Raw genomic sequence first — 17,216 nt, 5'->3', positions numbered from 1 at the left:
TGAGAGCTGGAATGAATTGGTCAAGGGTAATGGCCACCCTGGGAGATGAAGAGAACCATGCAGATCCCAGAGAAGAAACAGTTTTTAAAGCCAAGCACTCATTTGGTCTTGTTCTGTCCATTGTCATCCAAAAATAACAATGATGCTAACAGTCCAGAAATGCTTCTGTTTCTTCTAAGAGGAATCACAAGTAGGCAGTTTATGTGTGCAGATCAGGACATGTGGTTTCCACCATAATGCCTCATCAGCGATAACGCTTCTTTCAGGAAAACCTCTGGGCAAAATTCTGCTCTAAGGTCTTTAAAATATGCTTGCCCTGAATTATTGATTGTGTCAATAAATAAAGGCACAGAGGTGGCAGAGGAAGTTTAACTAGAGGAGGGTTAACAGGGCCCTTGGTGAAAACAAGCTGCCAATGCCATATTACTGTGGAGGGAATTAGTTGGGAATTGGTGGGACTATACCAGTGGAATCCCAAGGACAGCCACACCCTTCATTGACTTAATGGGCTTAGAAGGGCCTGACTTGCCTTTGGATTGTATTATAAAAAGGTAAAGGTGCAAGCACCGAGTCATTACTGACCCATGGGGGGACATCGCATCCCGAAATTTTCTTGGCAGACTTTTGTTATGGGGTGGTTTGCCATTGCCTTCCCCAGTCATCTACACTTTACCCCCAGGAAACTGGGTACTCATTTTACCGAAGTACCGAAGATGGAAGGATGGAACGCTGCTGAGTCAACCTTGAGCCGGCTATTTGAACCCGGCTTCCGCCAGGATCGAACTCAGGTCGTGAGCAGAGTTTGGGCTGCAGTACTGCAGTTTACCACTCTGCACTACAGGGCTCCTGTGCTATCTGGAAATAGCTGTCATCCTTCTTTCAGGATGTTCCCACCTCACCTGACAAAATTTGGAGAGGTAGATTTGAGATTCTCTATTAAAGCAACTAAAGTTGTATGGTAGATAAAGTTTAGACTTTAACATAGATTTAAATCCAGTGGTAAATATAAGCTGGTGCTGGCTGATACAGCATACCAATAAGAAAAAGGCCCAAGTGGTACTTCCCATCTTATGCTCCTACCATCCCAAGAGAGATAGTATGGGTAAGAAATTTAAGTTATTTTCATCTCTTTGAAATCTCTGCTCACACATGAAGCTTGCTAACAGTACAATCCTAAGAATACTCTACTGAGAGTAAGCCCCACTGAGCAGACTTGAATAACAATTTGAGGAGATCTGCTGGTTAAGATTAACCCTGTGAGGAACCTTAGGCCTCTCAGTCTAACATACCTCACTTCTGCAGATACCAAGAAGTGAAGAAGTATCTGAAGAACCGAGCTGTGACTCACAAAAGCTCACACCCTACCACAAATGTTGTTAGTCTTCATAGGTGCTACTGGACTCTCGCTCTTTTCTTTTTTTTTTTTTGAAAAATTTTTATTGGGTTAGAATCCATTATTTCCACATTTACATTCAATTTTCCCCAATTTTTTCATCTCTAACCCCCTCCCTTTCCCCCCCCTTTTTGTTGACTTCCAACAGCTTTCCAACCCTTTGTCCCCTTTCCCTTACTTTTATTAGCTTCCTCTATCTAAAACAAATATATATTCTCCATTATTCTAAGCAGTACATCCTTAACTATTTTTAACATTATATGCCCAAACTGTAAGCCTTTGTTTCCATCTTAGATAAACAATTTATCCCAATTTTTCAATTTCAGGTATTTCTATGTATCATAAACCATATAGATCATACATTCGTTTATATCAAACAATTTGACTTATTCTCTATATATATTACTCATTCTATCTTTTTATAATAGTTCTATATATCTCTCCTCACGTAGTCAATCAATTTGACCCATCTATATCTTCAGACATTCAGTTTGGTACAAAACTTGTCAGAAAAAAAAAGAAAATATTGTTAGTTAATCGCTCCTTATATTTAGTCCTTATAATTAATTATTTTCTCTATGTTCTGTTTGTTAACCTATATATATCTATATATATGTCAATCTATTAATCTGACTGCTTATTAATTCACATTTATCTCTTCTCCCCCCGGTAAAGTCTCCCCCCTCTACTTCAATACTTCAGTAGTTCTCAAACTGCCACAGTTTTCCTCCCACCTCCCATTTCTTCTCCAGGTATTGTTTCAGCTTCTCCCAGTCTGTGTTGAACTGCCCTGAGTCCAGATCTCTCAATTTTCTTGTCATCTTGTCCATTTCAGCCATATACAGCAATTTGTAAGTCCAATCTTCAATAGTTGGCACTTCTTGTACTTTCCATTTTTGCGCATACAAAAGTCTAGCTGCTGCTGTCATATAAAATATCAACGTCCTGTGTTGGGCTGGAATTCCCTCCATTCCCAAGTTCAGTAGCAGGAGTTCTGGGTTCTTATTAATTTGAAATTGTAAAATTTCACTCATTTCTCTTATTATTTCCCCCCAGTACTGCCTGGCTACCTCACACGACCACCACATATGATAGAGGGAGCCCTCATGCTTCTTACATTTCCAGCATTTATTAGAAGTATTCAAATTCCCTAGCGCAATCTTCTTTGGTGTCATGTACCAACGATAGATCATTTTATAAATGTTCTCTTTGATATTAATACATGTCGTTGTCTTCATTGTAGTTTTCCACAAGTATTCCCATGCCTCCATTGTTATTTCTTTATTAAAGTTTATAGCCCAGGACTCTCGCTCTTTTCTGCTGCTGCAGACAGACTCACACAGCTACCCATCTTGATATACCTCACACAGTTGTTATTGGATAATCTCCGTCCTTGGAGTAAGGTGGGATACAGATGTAATGAATACATTTCTCTATCAATACAGATCTTTATTTCAGTGACATTTTTGACATGAACTTTCAGAAGAATTTGGAATTCATAGTAAAGTCAGGGGGGAGAGAGAGTAAGTTGCTGCTTATAATAACTTCCAAATTAAAAATGTCCTGCTAAGTTAAAGTAAATATGAGCATCATGCCCTGACAAGGAAGATAAAGACATCATTTGCAGCCAGTGTCAAAATACATGTGCTTGTGAATTTCAAGCATGGTGGGACAATTCCACAATACTATGAATCTGTGTGTATATACAAATTGGAGAGCGAGGGAGAAGAGGTCATCTCTTCTGAGAGACACTGTCTCAGTGGAGGATGCGATGTACAGGCCATTGTTGCCGTGTGCCTTTTGGTAACCCTTGGCAACAGCCTTCCCCTTAGCAGCTGTCAGGTATTGATTTGAAGGGATAATGTAGGTGCCGCCCTTTAGAAATAACCCCCACAAGATATTTACGCACTAGAATACAAGAGATCTTTTCCATCCTGGATATGAGACTTCCAAAACACGGCTTTTAAAGAAGAACCATTTCCCTAAATAAACAAAGGATGGCGATTTCAGAATCATGGCAGTATAATTTTGGAATAATATTTGAATATTCGGTGGTGGTGGAAAATGTCCCTCCCCCCCACCGCCGCCACCAAAATGTAGGTACAGTTTTGTTGTCCTCTAGGGACTAACAATTGGAGATCATAGTAAGTTATTTGTTTGGGGAATTGGAATTATGGGTAATATAAAAAGTAACCTGTGAATGGTATTGTAGCATTTAGTGCTTCTTTGATGGTGGCCCTCTAAAATTAAACCCAAGGAGAATGTACAGAGGTGAAATGAAACAACCATTCCTGGATATTCACTTCACGTACAGAGACCCTGTGTCAGATAAAGTATTCATCAACCCTAAAGAAAGAAAACTCTCTGTTCTGTAATTAGAAATTTAAATAAAATTAAGGCTGCAGTCCTGATAATACTTAACCTGTGAGTCAGCTCCACTGGATAAAATGAGACTTGCTTCTGAGTAAATATGCATAGGATTGCACTGTAAGTATATTAACAGTGGAACCCTAAATAAGAGTTATACCTTTTGAAGCCCATTGACTTCAATGGACTTAGAAGTTTACAAAGTAAGTAACTTGACATGGAACCAGTACTGTATGATGGAAGAGAGGAGGTAACAATGGCCTCGAGCAAGTCACTCTATGAGTGTAGTGTTATCCAGAGGTAGGGATCAGTCTTCCATATTTCAGATGATATATTCCTTATTCCTTATGAGCACCTACCTCTTTGGTTATTGTGAAGTGTAAAAATAAATATAACAATACCAGATGCTCTTAAAATATGGTGTTTTTCCCCCAAATATACTTCCCAGTCTAATGAGTGTTTATGTTCATGTAAGTTCTACTGAAACCTGACCTGGATAGTCCAGGTGAGCCTGATCTCATTAGATCTCTGAAGCTAAGCAGGGTTGGCCTTGATTAGTAGTTAGATGGGAGACATACAGAGAAGACTAGGGTTGCAGTCAGAGGCAGGCAATGGCAAACCCCCTCTGTCAGTCTGTTGCCAAGAAAACCCCACCAGGGGTCACCATAAGTCAGCTGTGACTTGAGTGTCATGTCTGAGCCCCATCCATGCCAATTTTGATTCTGTTTCTGCTGAACACAATGTATTCTGATGGGGCTCAATATCACTTTGCTAGTGTCATAACTATTCTTTCTCAGGCTTTCACAGGTGTTTATCTGTTGGACTGTAACTGCTTCCAGTGTTTATGACCTTGTGTTCATTCCCAGAGAGTGCTGTTTCTTGCCTCCTAGTAACTCAGCGTGATATCACAAATATGCGAAACGTTCTCACACAGAAAGAGCGCCAAAGTATTGTTTACAATTGGGAGGGGGGAGAAAAGAGTAAGATAGAATGTTAAAAGAGAAGTTTCTCTCACATGATGTCATTCCTGTCAACTTCTATTCATGCTGCTTAGATGTCTACCTTGCTTCTAAGTAGTCCTATGGACCTGTATATGGAAAAGATCTGATTTCTGAATAAAAGCCATTTTGACCAAGAACCTGTGTCTTGATGCGATGGTCCAGAGATCTGTCTGCTGTATCCTGTCATCCATAGCCTGACATTGAGGACTCTCTCCACCACCACCAAGTCCCACTGAAACTTACATGTAAATTCCATTGAGACCAAATAAACAGGGGCAGATTGGCCATTAAGGCCACTAGGAAAAGTCCCAGTGAGCCAATGGCCTGGGAGTCCAGCCCCCTTGCCATGGCAAAGTGACTCACTTCACCTGTGTCAGCTGAGTTTTGCCTACCCGGCCAACAGGAGCCACTATCATAAGCTGACGGCCATCACTGTGTGTGAAATGGGTGCTGCTGAAAGCTGTTTGTCCTTGCTTTTGTCCTGCTCTCACTTCTTCTCTCTGTCAGCAGGATGGGGCAGAGTTTTTTTCTAGGGCCATTCTGGCCTCCCAATCTGCTTCTACAAGTCAGCGTTCATAGGCATGCCACTGTACTCACAAATATATCCAAAAGCACATCTTCCTCTGAAGTATTCCACACACCTCCTTGACCCCAAAAAACTAAAATGGCACCTCTACAACACAAGGTTTTTGAAGTTCCCACACTTGCCACCCTAGGATCCTAGACAGAAGAGTTAGAGCCAAGCTACAAGTGACTTTTTTCACGTGAAGAACACTTGATCGTTTTCGCAGGTTTTTCTGGGAACTGAAGTCTGAGTGTCCTTCCCCTCTCTGTTAGAATTGCTGCCTGAAGAGCCAGAGAAAGCCTGCGGCGGCAGCAACTTTTGCAAATCGTTCCTCCAGTCACAAGCAGCGTTCCCTCTAGTGTGCGCTGTGCGCAATTGCGCACAAAATATTACCTCTTGGCGCACATGATTGCTTCAGGAGCGCAGAGATGATTCCTCTCTGATGGTCTCGACTTCCTGCTCAGCTGGTGCCCTCTGAACGGTAAGGATGCGGCAGGATGGCACTGGAGCAGGCTTGACCCACACCTCTGAGGGCCCAGGGTGAAGGATGGCACCAGGGCAGGCTTGGCCTACACCACTGAGGGCCCAGGGTGAAGGATGGCACTGGATGGTGCTGGGGCAGGCCTGGCCTGCGACACTTGAGGCCCCAGGATGAAGGATGGAGCAGGATGGCACTGGGGCAGAATTGGCCTGCAATGCTGAGGGTCCGAGGATGAAGGATGGTTCTGGGGTAGGCTTGGCCTGTGACACTGAGGGCCCGGAGTGAAGGATGGCGCGGGGCAGGCTTGGCCTTCAACAATGAGGGCACGGAGTGAAGGATGGCGCCGGGGCAGGCCTGGCCTGCAACAATGAGGGCCTGGGGATGAAGGATTGTGTAGGATGGCTCTGGATCAGGCCTCACCTACTATGTTGAGGGCCCGGGAATGAAGGATGGCTCAGGATGGTGGCAGGGCATGCCTGGCCTGTGACAATGAGGGCCTGTGGATGAAGGATGGAGCAGGATGGCGCTGGGGCAGGCTTGGCCTGTGACAATGAGGTCCTAGGAATGAAGGATGGTACTGGGACAGGCCTCATCCATGACGTTGAGGGCCCAGGGATGAAGGATGGCACAGGATAGCACTGGGGCAGGCCTGGCCTGCAACAATGAGGGCCCGGGAATGAAGGATGGCACAAGATAGCAGTGGGGTAGGCTTGTCCTGTGACACTGAGGGCTTCTTGGTAAAGGATATGAAATTCCTAGAGATTTAGGTCATGGAACCTGGAGAAGGCAGAGTTTGGGGAGGGGAGGTACCTTGGCAGGGTATAGTACAATAGAGATCACCCCCAAAGCAACTATTTTCTCCGGGGGAAGTGATCTCTGTTGCCTGTAGATCAGTTGTAATTCAGGGAGATCTCCAGCCACCAACCAGGAGAATGGCAAGCCTACTCCCCTTCTGCACATGTAGAAGAAATTCTTCCTCTGCCACCTTTGAGTTTGAGCATCAGGGCATTTCTATGAGCAATCTCTGTCCCCTTTTTTGCCTGCATAAAGCTGACACCTTTTGTCAAAATGTAAGTAAAATCCACCTTCAGTGGCTTGTTGCAAGCACAAAACTAGCTCTCCGTCTCTTTCTCATTCTCCCTCCTTTCCTTTCTCTTTGACTTGCCCATATCCCCTCTTCCTTGACTCTGCTGCCAGGGAAGACATTTGTCCTGTATTTTATAATCTGGTCCTTTCACCCCCTTTAAGACTAACCAACTTCATTGTAGCATAAGCTTTCGAGAGCCACAGCTCTCTTCATCAGATGCATCTGGATCTATGACCTTTTTTTTCACAGATTCCAGATGCCTCCGATTTCAAAGCGGAAGCAGGCAGTTTGTCTTTCGTCTGATCAGCGTCCTTGACCCGGCACAGGAAAGAGCGGGAAATCCCAGTCTCAGAAAAGACGCTGATCAGACGAAAGACAAACTGCCTGCTTCCGCTTTGAAATCGGAGGCATCTGGAATCTGTGGGAAAAAATGCCAGTGTTCAGTAAGTAGCCCGTCTCTTTAACAACATGTGGAAACGGCCCAGGACTTCAGTTCCCAGAAAAACTTGCGAAAACGATCTAGTGTTCTTCACGTGAAAAAAGTCACTTGTAGCTTGGCTCTTAGATACAGTTTTGGTAAATGCATCAAAACACAAACTGTCACCTTTGTTCCTGATTACAGAGTGTAGGTTCTGGGCAGGGCTTTTTTCTGGGAAAAGAGGTGGTGGAACTCAGTGGGTTGCCAGCACAGGGGGCAACTCTTGGTGGGAGGCAGTGCCCCTGGTACCACATGCGCATGCGCAAAGTGTGCGCACGCTCCCAGGACTGCACAATGATGTCACTTTGGGTCAGCTGGAACAAGGGGGGAGTTTTTTAAAGTTTAAATTGCTCTTGGCGAAAATGGTCACATGGCTGGTGGCCCCGCTCCCTGATCTCCAGACAGAAGTGGTGCAGAGGGCAATCTAAACTCCCCTCTGTCTGGAGATCGGGGGCGGGGCCACCAGCCATGTTACCATTTTTAAGAGGTGCCAGATCTCTGTTCCATCGCATTCCAGCTGAAAAAAAAGCCCTGGTTCTGGGGAATAATTCAGAATTAGGAGGAGCTGGAGGTGAATAGGAACATGTGGTGTACTGTGAAAAAAATATTTCTGCAAATGCCAAGGAGGATTACTGGTGGATGATTGGGGAATGAAACCTGCTTGAGTGAAGAAGTCCCTCAGCTCTAATTATTTTAACCTATCACATGCTTTTCCTGTCAGCCATTGGTTAGCATTTTGCAGGAATTGCCTGCACAGTTTCAAATCTTCTTCACAACCAAAGATAAAACAGAAGCTCTCTTTAAAAAAACCCAAAGTATTAATGATTTAGTTATTTATTTATGCCATTTATAGTCCACCTTTCTCACTGAGACTAAAGGCGGATTACACAATGAGAGATTAGTACAGTCAATACCAAGGACATTTCCATAAACAATGCCATAGGGTAAATAAATACAAGATTAAAAGGGCATAGTATTAGCAAGAATCCAATACAGAGTTGAAAAAATGCTGAAACAGAACATAAGCAGTTCTTGGGCTGACATTTGACAACACAGAGCACAGGTACTCCTCATCATCTTTGTTGCCCTCCTCTGGGCATGTTCCAGCTTGTCTATGTCCTTCTTAAATTGTTGGTGTACTCTAGGTAAGGTCTAACCAGAGCAGAGTAGAGCAATACCATCACTTCGCATGATCTGGACACTATGTTTCTGTTGAAACAGCCCAAAATTACATTTGCCTTTTTAGCTACCACATCACACTGCTGACCCATGTTCAGTGTATAGTCTACTAAGACCCCTAGATTCTTTTCGCACATACAACTGCCAGGACAAGTCTCCCCCACCCTATAATTATGCATTGGATTTTCCTGCCTAAATGTAGAACTTTGCATTTATCTCTGTTGAAATTCATTTTATTTGTTTTAGCCCACTTTTCCAGCCTGTCAAGATCATCCTGTATCCTTACTCCGTCTTCTACTGTATTTGCCACCCCTCCTAAGTTAGTATCATCTGCAAATTTAATAAGCATTCCCTCTATTCCTTCATCCAAATCAGTTATACAAATGTTAAACAAAACCGAAAACCTCATCAACCTTTAATCCCCCTCTCTCTAACCAATGATTCACCAAGTTTTTCCTCAAGTACACTACATATTTTTGCTGTAATCTATAAAACACAGGCAGAAGAAAATCAGCCTGTGTTTTATAGATTACAGCAAAGCTTTTGACTGTGTAGATCATGAAAAGCTATGGAGAGTCTTAAAAATAAAGGGGCTGCCACAACATCTGATTGTTTTGATGCGCAACCTGTACTCTGGACAAGAGGCCACTGTCAGGACAGAATATGGGAAAACAGAATGGTTTCCAATTGGCAAGGGTGTCAGACAAGGATGCATATTATCTCCCTACCTGTTCAACCTCTATGCAGAGTATATCATAAGGAAAGCTGGATTAGATCTAGAAGAAGGTGGAGTGAAAATTGGTGGGAGGGACATTAACAATTTGAGATATGCAGATGACACCACATTACTGGAAGAAAATAGTTAAGACTTGAAACGACTACTGATGAAGGTTAAAGGAGGAAGCGCCAAAGCAGGATTACAGCTGAACATCAAGAAAAATAATGACTACCGAGGAATTACACCATTTTAAAGTTAACAATGAGGAAACTGAAATTGTCCAAGATTTTCTATTCCTTGGCTCAATCATCAACCAAAAGGGAGGCTGCAATGAAGAAATCAGAAGAAGATTGAGACTTGGAAGAGCAGCTGCGAGGGAACTAGATAAGATCCTTAAAGATAAAGATGTCTCTCTGGGAACCAAGATCAAGATAATCCAAACGACGGTATTCCCTTTTACTGTGTATGCATGTGAAAGCTGGACAGAGAAGAAAGCTGATAGGAAGAAATTGATTGATTTGAAATGTGGTGCTGGAGGAGAGTATTGCAGATACCATGGATGGCCAAAAAGACGAATAAATGGCCACTAGATCAAATCAAGCCTGAATTCTCCCTAGAAGCTAAAATGACAAAACTAAGGCTTTGGTCACATCATGAGAAGGCAAGAGTCTCTGGAAAAGTCAATAATGCTAGGAAAAGTGGAAGGCAGCAGGAAAAGAGGAAGACCTAAAATGAGATACCTTGACTCAATAAAAAAAGCCACGTCCGACTCCTCCAGTTTTCAGGATCTGTGCAAATCGGTTAATGATACAATGTTTTGGAGGTCTCTCCTTCATAGGGTCCCCATAGGTCAGAGGTGACTTGATGGCACGTAACATACACACACTACATATACACATAACAATAAAGCCCAAAGAAGGCAAGTATTGGTGGGCACATTGTGGCTGGCCTTGCTCACCAACCAGGCCCCCTTCCTATTCCTTTCCCTTGCAACCATTCCCCCCTCCCCTCGCCCTTATTGCTGCACCCAGGTTGTGGTATCTCAAGCTCCATGTGTTGGGTAAAAAGTCTAAATGAGACTTAAAAGCCAAGACATTCCCCAACAAAGGAGGTTTCAGGTGGGTAGCCGTGTTGGTCTGTACTTGAAGAGCGGAATTTGGGTCTAGAAATACCTTAAAGACCAATTTTAGACTTCCAGCTTTTGAGAGTCAGAGCATCTCTAACAAAGGATGTCAGGAGCTATGGACCTGGTTCAGTGATAAGGCCCAGGTCTGCTTTGATGTCTGGAGCCTGTTATGGTGGAATTAAAAGGGAATCAGGGGGTTGCAGTGATGTTTACCATTTTCCATGAGAGAAAGAACAATTGTATGAGAGCCAGGAGAGCAAATAGGACTTCTGCTTTCCCACATATTTCAGTGGGCTTGTGAAGTGTTATTTATTTTATTAGCAGAGGTAAAACAATTTCCAAATGAATGTTAACAGCATGCATGGGGAGTGATGATGCTTATGAAGATAATGAAACATGCTTATGAAGAAACCCCCTCAGTGAATCCTCTTTCAGTCTACCTAAAAGCTCACTTCATTAATCAGTGATAATCAGACTTATTTGCAAAGGTTAACAACAGCGGCGCATGGCAATTAACTTCCCATTCCTTATTGCTGCAGGCAGAATGTCCTGAGTCTGCTGTCAGGTGTGATGCCTTCTCCTGAAAAGGGGCCTTTAACTAAAAAGGAGGTTCATTGATTCCTGAGAATAGAAATATTAAAATAACCCTGGATTGTTTTTTTGTTGTTGTAAAGGGTTTCATTTGTTCCAAGGCCTAGCTTTCTGATCTGTCTCCTCTGCCCTTTTCCAGCTTCGAGGGTTGCAGACTTGGGCTTCAGAATTTTTTAGAAAATTAGGGGTGGAGCCTAGAGATGGCAAAGTTTAGGCTGGGAAGGGAGCTCAGGGGGAATCTGATGCTACAGAGGCCATACCACAAAGCTGCCCTTTCCTCCTGGGAAGCTGATTGGTTGAGATCAGTTGTGGTTCTGGGAGACCACCTCTGCCAATCGCCTCCTCCCATCCTTCCTTTGCTTCAGTTTGATGAGCTCCCTAAAATGCCCCAGTGACATGGGGGTGGCTTTGGGAATGCTTTTGCTTGGCATATCGTTATGGGAACCTGCACTCTTGAAAAATGTTGTTTGTAATCTCTTTCTATGGATCTCTAAATCCATAGCCAAAGCACCCCTGGTGTTACTTTCATATTTGTGCCAAAAAATTGCAGATCCAAGGAGACAAAGAAAGAACCATGGTGGCAAGCAAAGGGGAGTGAATAGGTGTGCGTTAAAGTTTCCTGAATATTTTGTTGATTCATCTGCTGAGCTTGGAACCTGAACTGCTGAATCCACACTGTACAGCACAGAATATGGCCTGTGCATATGGTTGCCAGTCTCCAGGTGGTGAGAAACGACAAAGGGCCGACTCACTTGGGATTAGACAAGTGAGATTACACACAACGTCGGAACTGGAGGTGACACGGATCAGTTCCCCTGGAGAAAATTGCTGCTTTGGAAGGTGCAGTCTATGGCATTATACCTTACTGAAGTCCTCCTCCTCCCTGAACCCCATCCTCTCCAGGATCCCCCCCACCCAACTTCCCAACCTGGAGCTGGCAACCCTTCCCCTATGGCTGAACTGTAATTTCACAATATGTATGTGTTAAGGGATTTTTCTTGGATCCTTCTTCTAGAATCCATATATGAGCATTATTCAAGCAAGACATTCACACAGGGAGGGCAAAACTTGCTTTAGTGGGAAATTCCTTCTCTGCTAAGTGATTAGACCACAGGTTAGCTTGCTCTCACAAGTGAGAAAGCTCTGGCAACTGTAAACATTTTTCTTGTTTTCATTCCATAACTAAGATTTCAGCATCAGAAGTGATTACTTCCCAGAAGTATTTCGAACTCATAACAAAGTAGGGCACCAGAATTTGAAATGTTTATTAGACATGGGCACAAACCAAAAACAAAACTGATACAGAGAAGATTAGCATGGCCCCTGCACAAGGATGACACCAAAAAAACCCCAAACCTGAACCAGGAGGTTTGAGGTTCATACAGTTTTACTGCTGCTTCCCTACACTAGAGGTGTTATGGCATAGTGGTTAAGTGGTTGGGTTGTGAATCAACAGTCTGCTAGTACTCTGCTGCTTCCCTGCCACTTTGTTTCCAAAGGGCTGTGCAGATCGCTTGGGTTTTTTTCTCTTTGCAAAGCCTGAAACATTCCTTGGAGGGAGGGAAAAGCAGCTATTTAATCCTTTCCTGGCTTTTAAAGCCAGGAGGAAAGTGCAGTAATGTTACAATATTGTAATGCTACGTTACAACGTTGCTACACTTTCTTGCCTTTGAAAAAAATAGAGAGTGTGTGCCTACCCCAAAGGAGGAAGGGAAAACCAGCCATTTCGTCCTTTCTTGGCTTTTAAAGCCAGCAGGGAATAAGCAAACTTCTGCAAACATGGGAAGCAGAACAGCTACTGAAACATTTTAAAGTTCTAGCCAGCATTTGAAAGCAGCAACATCTTTCTTGCACGCAAGAGAACTGTTTCTCCTTTCAAATGCCAGAGCTTTTTGCAGCTCATGGGGGATCCCCCTCCCATCAGCTGAAAAGCGGCCAGGTGCACATCTCTACTGCAGAAAGCTCATCTCCTGTTGCCTAGGAAACTGATTGATCGGCAGCAGGCTGTCTGCAGTGATGAACTGAAAACGAACCAATCGAACCAACCTAAAGTTCATCCCAGTTCGTCAGAAATGGGCTCTGACTAACTGCTGGTTCGCGAACGAAGAACCAGCGAGGTTCGTGACAAATTTTGGTTCGCATTTCAGTTTGTGCCCATCTCTAGTGTTTATATTACAGTGAGATCTAACTGACTTGTCACTCAGGCTTGTCTGCTGCTATATATTCTGGGAAAATGTAATTCCGAAAAGATGTTTGTATTAACCTTTTTGATCTTTTATTCTGAAAACAATTAGTGCAAAGGTATGTAAGATTTTCTAATGTAACTGTTCTTTATGCATATGAGCTACAGAAGAAAATATGCACATAAGATTTATTTGGAAATAATTAACCTCATATTTCTTTGTATCACTGGGATTGGAGTCTTGCATTATATTTGGGTAAGTGGTGGTAGGGAAATTTATAACTGGCAGCAAAGTACTATTTTAAAAAATTCCCTGTCAGTATATATTGCTGGATAGGGGTTGCCAGGTCTCCAGCTTCATGGCAGTGGGGGAATATGTCACTTCTGGCACAAAGCTGGAAGTGATGTCATCATGTCAGGGCAACGCTCTAGGAATTCCAGAATGCCACCAAAACTCTGTAGTCAAAGTGATCCATATTTGCATGTCCCAACCCACCCACCCAAGACCTCCTACTGGTTGCTCATGCTGGGCTGGCAACCTTATGCCAGACTAAAAGTGTACAAAGCAAAACAAATAAGCTGGAAATATATCGAGAAATAGCTGTTTCATTTAATTAAAGCAGCTTCCAGAACCATGAATCAAATCTGGGAAATCAAATTATAAAGACACATTCACACCCAAAAGTTTCTGTTTTGTTTCCTTCTGGCTTTTATTTTACAGCAGTGGCAGCATCTTGTTTTTCTTAACAGCATTCACCAATCAGACCCAGAGGGGAGAGAGAGAGAGCTTGCATTATTAATTAACTCTGTTAGGAAGGGGGTCTGTACACATGCGTATGAGTGCATCTTTTTTTCCAGTCACTACCTGGGCAATGGCATTGTCTCCCTGACAATCAGGTCCTCTCACGGACAGACCCCTCCTCACTTACCAGCTCTGAAAACGTTTGGCAGGGGGAATGTGCAGACTTCAATCATAGGCTGCAATTCTAAAGACACTTCCCAGAAGCCCTCATTGCAAAGAGCCCCCATAGCGCAGGGCTGCAAACCAGCACTCTGCTGGTTTGAATCCCCCTACTGCATTCCCACAGCCACCATGATGATGTCACTCCCAGAAGTGATGTCATCACATCGGCACCAGGAGCATGTGAGTGCGAAGGTCTTCAACATGATGAGTACTGCCTTCCCCCACCAGGAGGGTAAGGGGACCTGGCAACTGACTTTGTTCACTGCTCTTAGTGTGGCACTAATCTATCTAGAAGAGTGGTATATAAGCACAGTTGTTGTTGTTAATGGAGCCAAACTCACGATAATCAAAAATACCCAATGGATTGGATGCAAGCCAGAAAAACCAATAATGGTATGTCATTCTTTTGAAAATCCTGTATCCGAAACAGAAATGGATTTTTTTCCCCCAGCGGTGCACACCTGTATGCGACACTTCATGACTTGCTTCTGTCCCTCCTGCTGGTCCTTTACAGCTTGCCAAGAGTTTCAGCTGACTAGTAGGAGGATCTGGCAGATGGAAAAAATAAACACAAAATCCTAATTCTCAAGTACCACTTGCTTTTCTGGGCCTCTGGTATGAGGCATATTTGGTACACACGATTCTCTTTTTAAAAAACATTACCTGATTTGTGTGGGGGGAGATAAATTTTCACTGGGTTTGAGAGGCAAATAACCATCTTGCTCAGCCTCCTGAATCATCGGGGTGTGGTTTGCATATATGTAGATTACACACGTGTGTGTCTATGTTTCAGAAGAGCACCTCTGGAGGTATCCTACGCCTACTCCTGCGAGGCCCTGCCCATCAGCATTCTTTGTTCTTGACTTGGCAAGGATGTTGTGTTTCCTGGTGACTGTCTAGCCATGCCCTATTAGCTCCCTGCAGAGTGATGGTCATCAGGAGGCTGCTTGGGGGACTTTAGCCCTCTGAATAAATGATGACCCATGGAATCAAGGGAGGCAACCCCATGATAGTCAGGATACATTAAGGCTGTCTGCCAGAAAAAACAGGAAGAGCAAATGACGGAGAGGAGTGCCATGTTTAATTGTCCAGTAAGCAATGTCCACTGGAATAAGGACCTCTGGATTGAATTACCAGCCTTTGAGTCAAGACAGCCACCTGTCATCGAAAGAAATGTGCTTGCCCCTTGGAAGTATTTCCATCAGAAACAGAGGAAGTTTTAGGAGAAGATGTAGCACCTGCAGCAAGTCATGTGAAGTTTTAAAAAAAAGCCAGGTGTCTGCTGTGTTTTTCTGTCACCACATTCATATGGGCATCAAGGTTGCTTTAGATGTGCATTTGCCCCTCCCACACCCCAGCTGCAACTAACATGAGCGGCAAATGGGTTTCACTGACAGCAACCTTGCAAGGGAGGGAGGGAGAGAGAGGAAAAAAACAGTTTCCCATTCATTTCTGCAGTTTTGGAATTTCAACCTTCCTTCTTATGGTTGAATGTTAATCAGCAATAATTCCATGCTTGATCCTCTTTCCCGAAACAATGATTGTTTGAATTTCCCTTTCAATAAATCTGACTGCAATCATATTGTACACATGCAGCTAGGTGTTGTGGATTTGTACTGATTCCAAGCAATTGGGCATCTATGTAACGGCAAGTCTATGAAACGGCACGTCCTCCCTGATGAAATAAGCTACCAGCATGCCTTGGACATTGGGGGGGTGGGCACTGCATGTCCCTCTGTATGGATGTGTAACTCTCTCTCTTTTTTAAAAAAATTTTTTTTATTGGTGAGTACATAAATTTTACATAAATTCCCCATATTACCTAAATTATAACAACCCCCACCCTTTCCCCCCTCCTTATTGACTTCCAACAGCTTTCCAACCCTTAACCCATCTTATCGTTTAAATTATTTTTAACTATATTCTTCTAAATCTTATATATATTGTATCCCTTGTTCTAAGCATGTTCAAATTCTTCTATATCTCAGATTCTCTAATATATCCATTCTACTCCTAACTATTTAACCTATCTATTTTTAATACAATCTTCTTAATAATAGTATTAGCTTAGATTAATTAATAACTAAATTTCCCTATTAATGGTAAAGTTACTTCTCTCTCCCCTTTATAAAATCACAAATTAATAATTCTCAAACTGCCACAGTCCTCCTTTCACATCCCATTTTTTTTCTAAATATTGTTTCAGTTTCCCCCAGTCTGCAAAGTATTCTCCTGGATCCAGATCTTTCAATTTCCTTGTCATTTTGTCCATTTCTGCCATGTACAACAATTTGTAAATCCAATCTTCTATAGTTGGTATTTCTTGCACTTTCCATTTCTGCGCATACAAAAGTCTTGCTGCTGTAGTTATGTAAAATAGTGATTTTCTATACTGCATTGGAACATCTTCCATTCCCAAGTTCAGTAGCAGCAATTCTGGGTTCTTATTTATTTGGGTTTGCAAAACCTCATTAATTATTTCTATTATATCTCCCCAGTATTGCTTAGCTACCTCACAAGTCCACCACATATGATACAATGATCCTTCATGCTTTTTACATTTCCAGCATTTGTCTGACATATTTGCATTTCCAAGCGCAATCTTCTTAGGCGTTAAATACCACCTATACATCATTTTGTATACATTCTCTTTAATATTGGTACAAGTTGAAATCTTCAAAGTGTTTTTCCACAAATGTTCCCATGATTCCATTGTTATTTCTTTATGAAAGTTTATTGCCCATTTCACCATCTGAACTTTGACTGTCTCGTCTTCCGTATACCATTTTAAAAGTATTTTGTATATTTTCGAAATGTCTTTTTTACCTTCTTGTAAAATCACTTCTTCTAACTCCGAGTTTTTCAGTCCTATTCCTCCCTTTAAACAGTCCGAGTTGTAAAGATCCCTGATTTGCCTGTATTGAAACCATCCATAGTGAGAAGATAACTCTTCTTCTGTTTTAATTTTTAACATTTTATGTTCCATCGACATTATCTCTTTATAAATTAAACATTGTTGTTCATTATAGACAGCTCTCGGATCTATTACTTCATATTGTACCACCCATGAGGGGATGCCACTTT

The 17,216-nt window shown here is 42.7% G+C and overlaps 1 non-coding gene across 1 annotated transcript; it reads left to right on the top strand.

Moving 5' to 3' along the window:
- Window positions 1–12,248: 12,248 nt before the first annotated feature.
- LOC129325358 (U6 spliceosomal RNA) lies at window positions 12,249–12,357 on the top strand. Its single transcript, XR_008596608.1, has one exon. It is a non-coding gene; the product is annotated as a U6 spliceosomal RNA (small nuclear RNA).
- Window positions 12,358–17,216: the final 4,859 nt, after the last annotated feature.

Source organism: Eublepharis macularius, chromosome 2 (genome assembly GCF_028583425.1).
Source record: "Eublepharis macularius isolate TG4126 chromosome 2, MPM_Emac_v1.0, whole genome shotgun sequence".
In the NCBI taxonomy this organism is placed as follows: domain Eukaryota; kingdom Metazoa; phylum Chordata; class Lepidosauria; order Squamata; family Eublepharidae; genus Eublepharis; species Eublepharis macularius.
The sequence above is the reverse complement of the archived record's forward strand: the minus strand, read 5'-3'. Positions and strand labels throughout refer to the sequence as shown.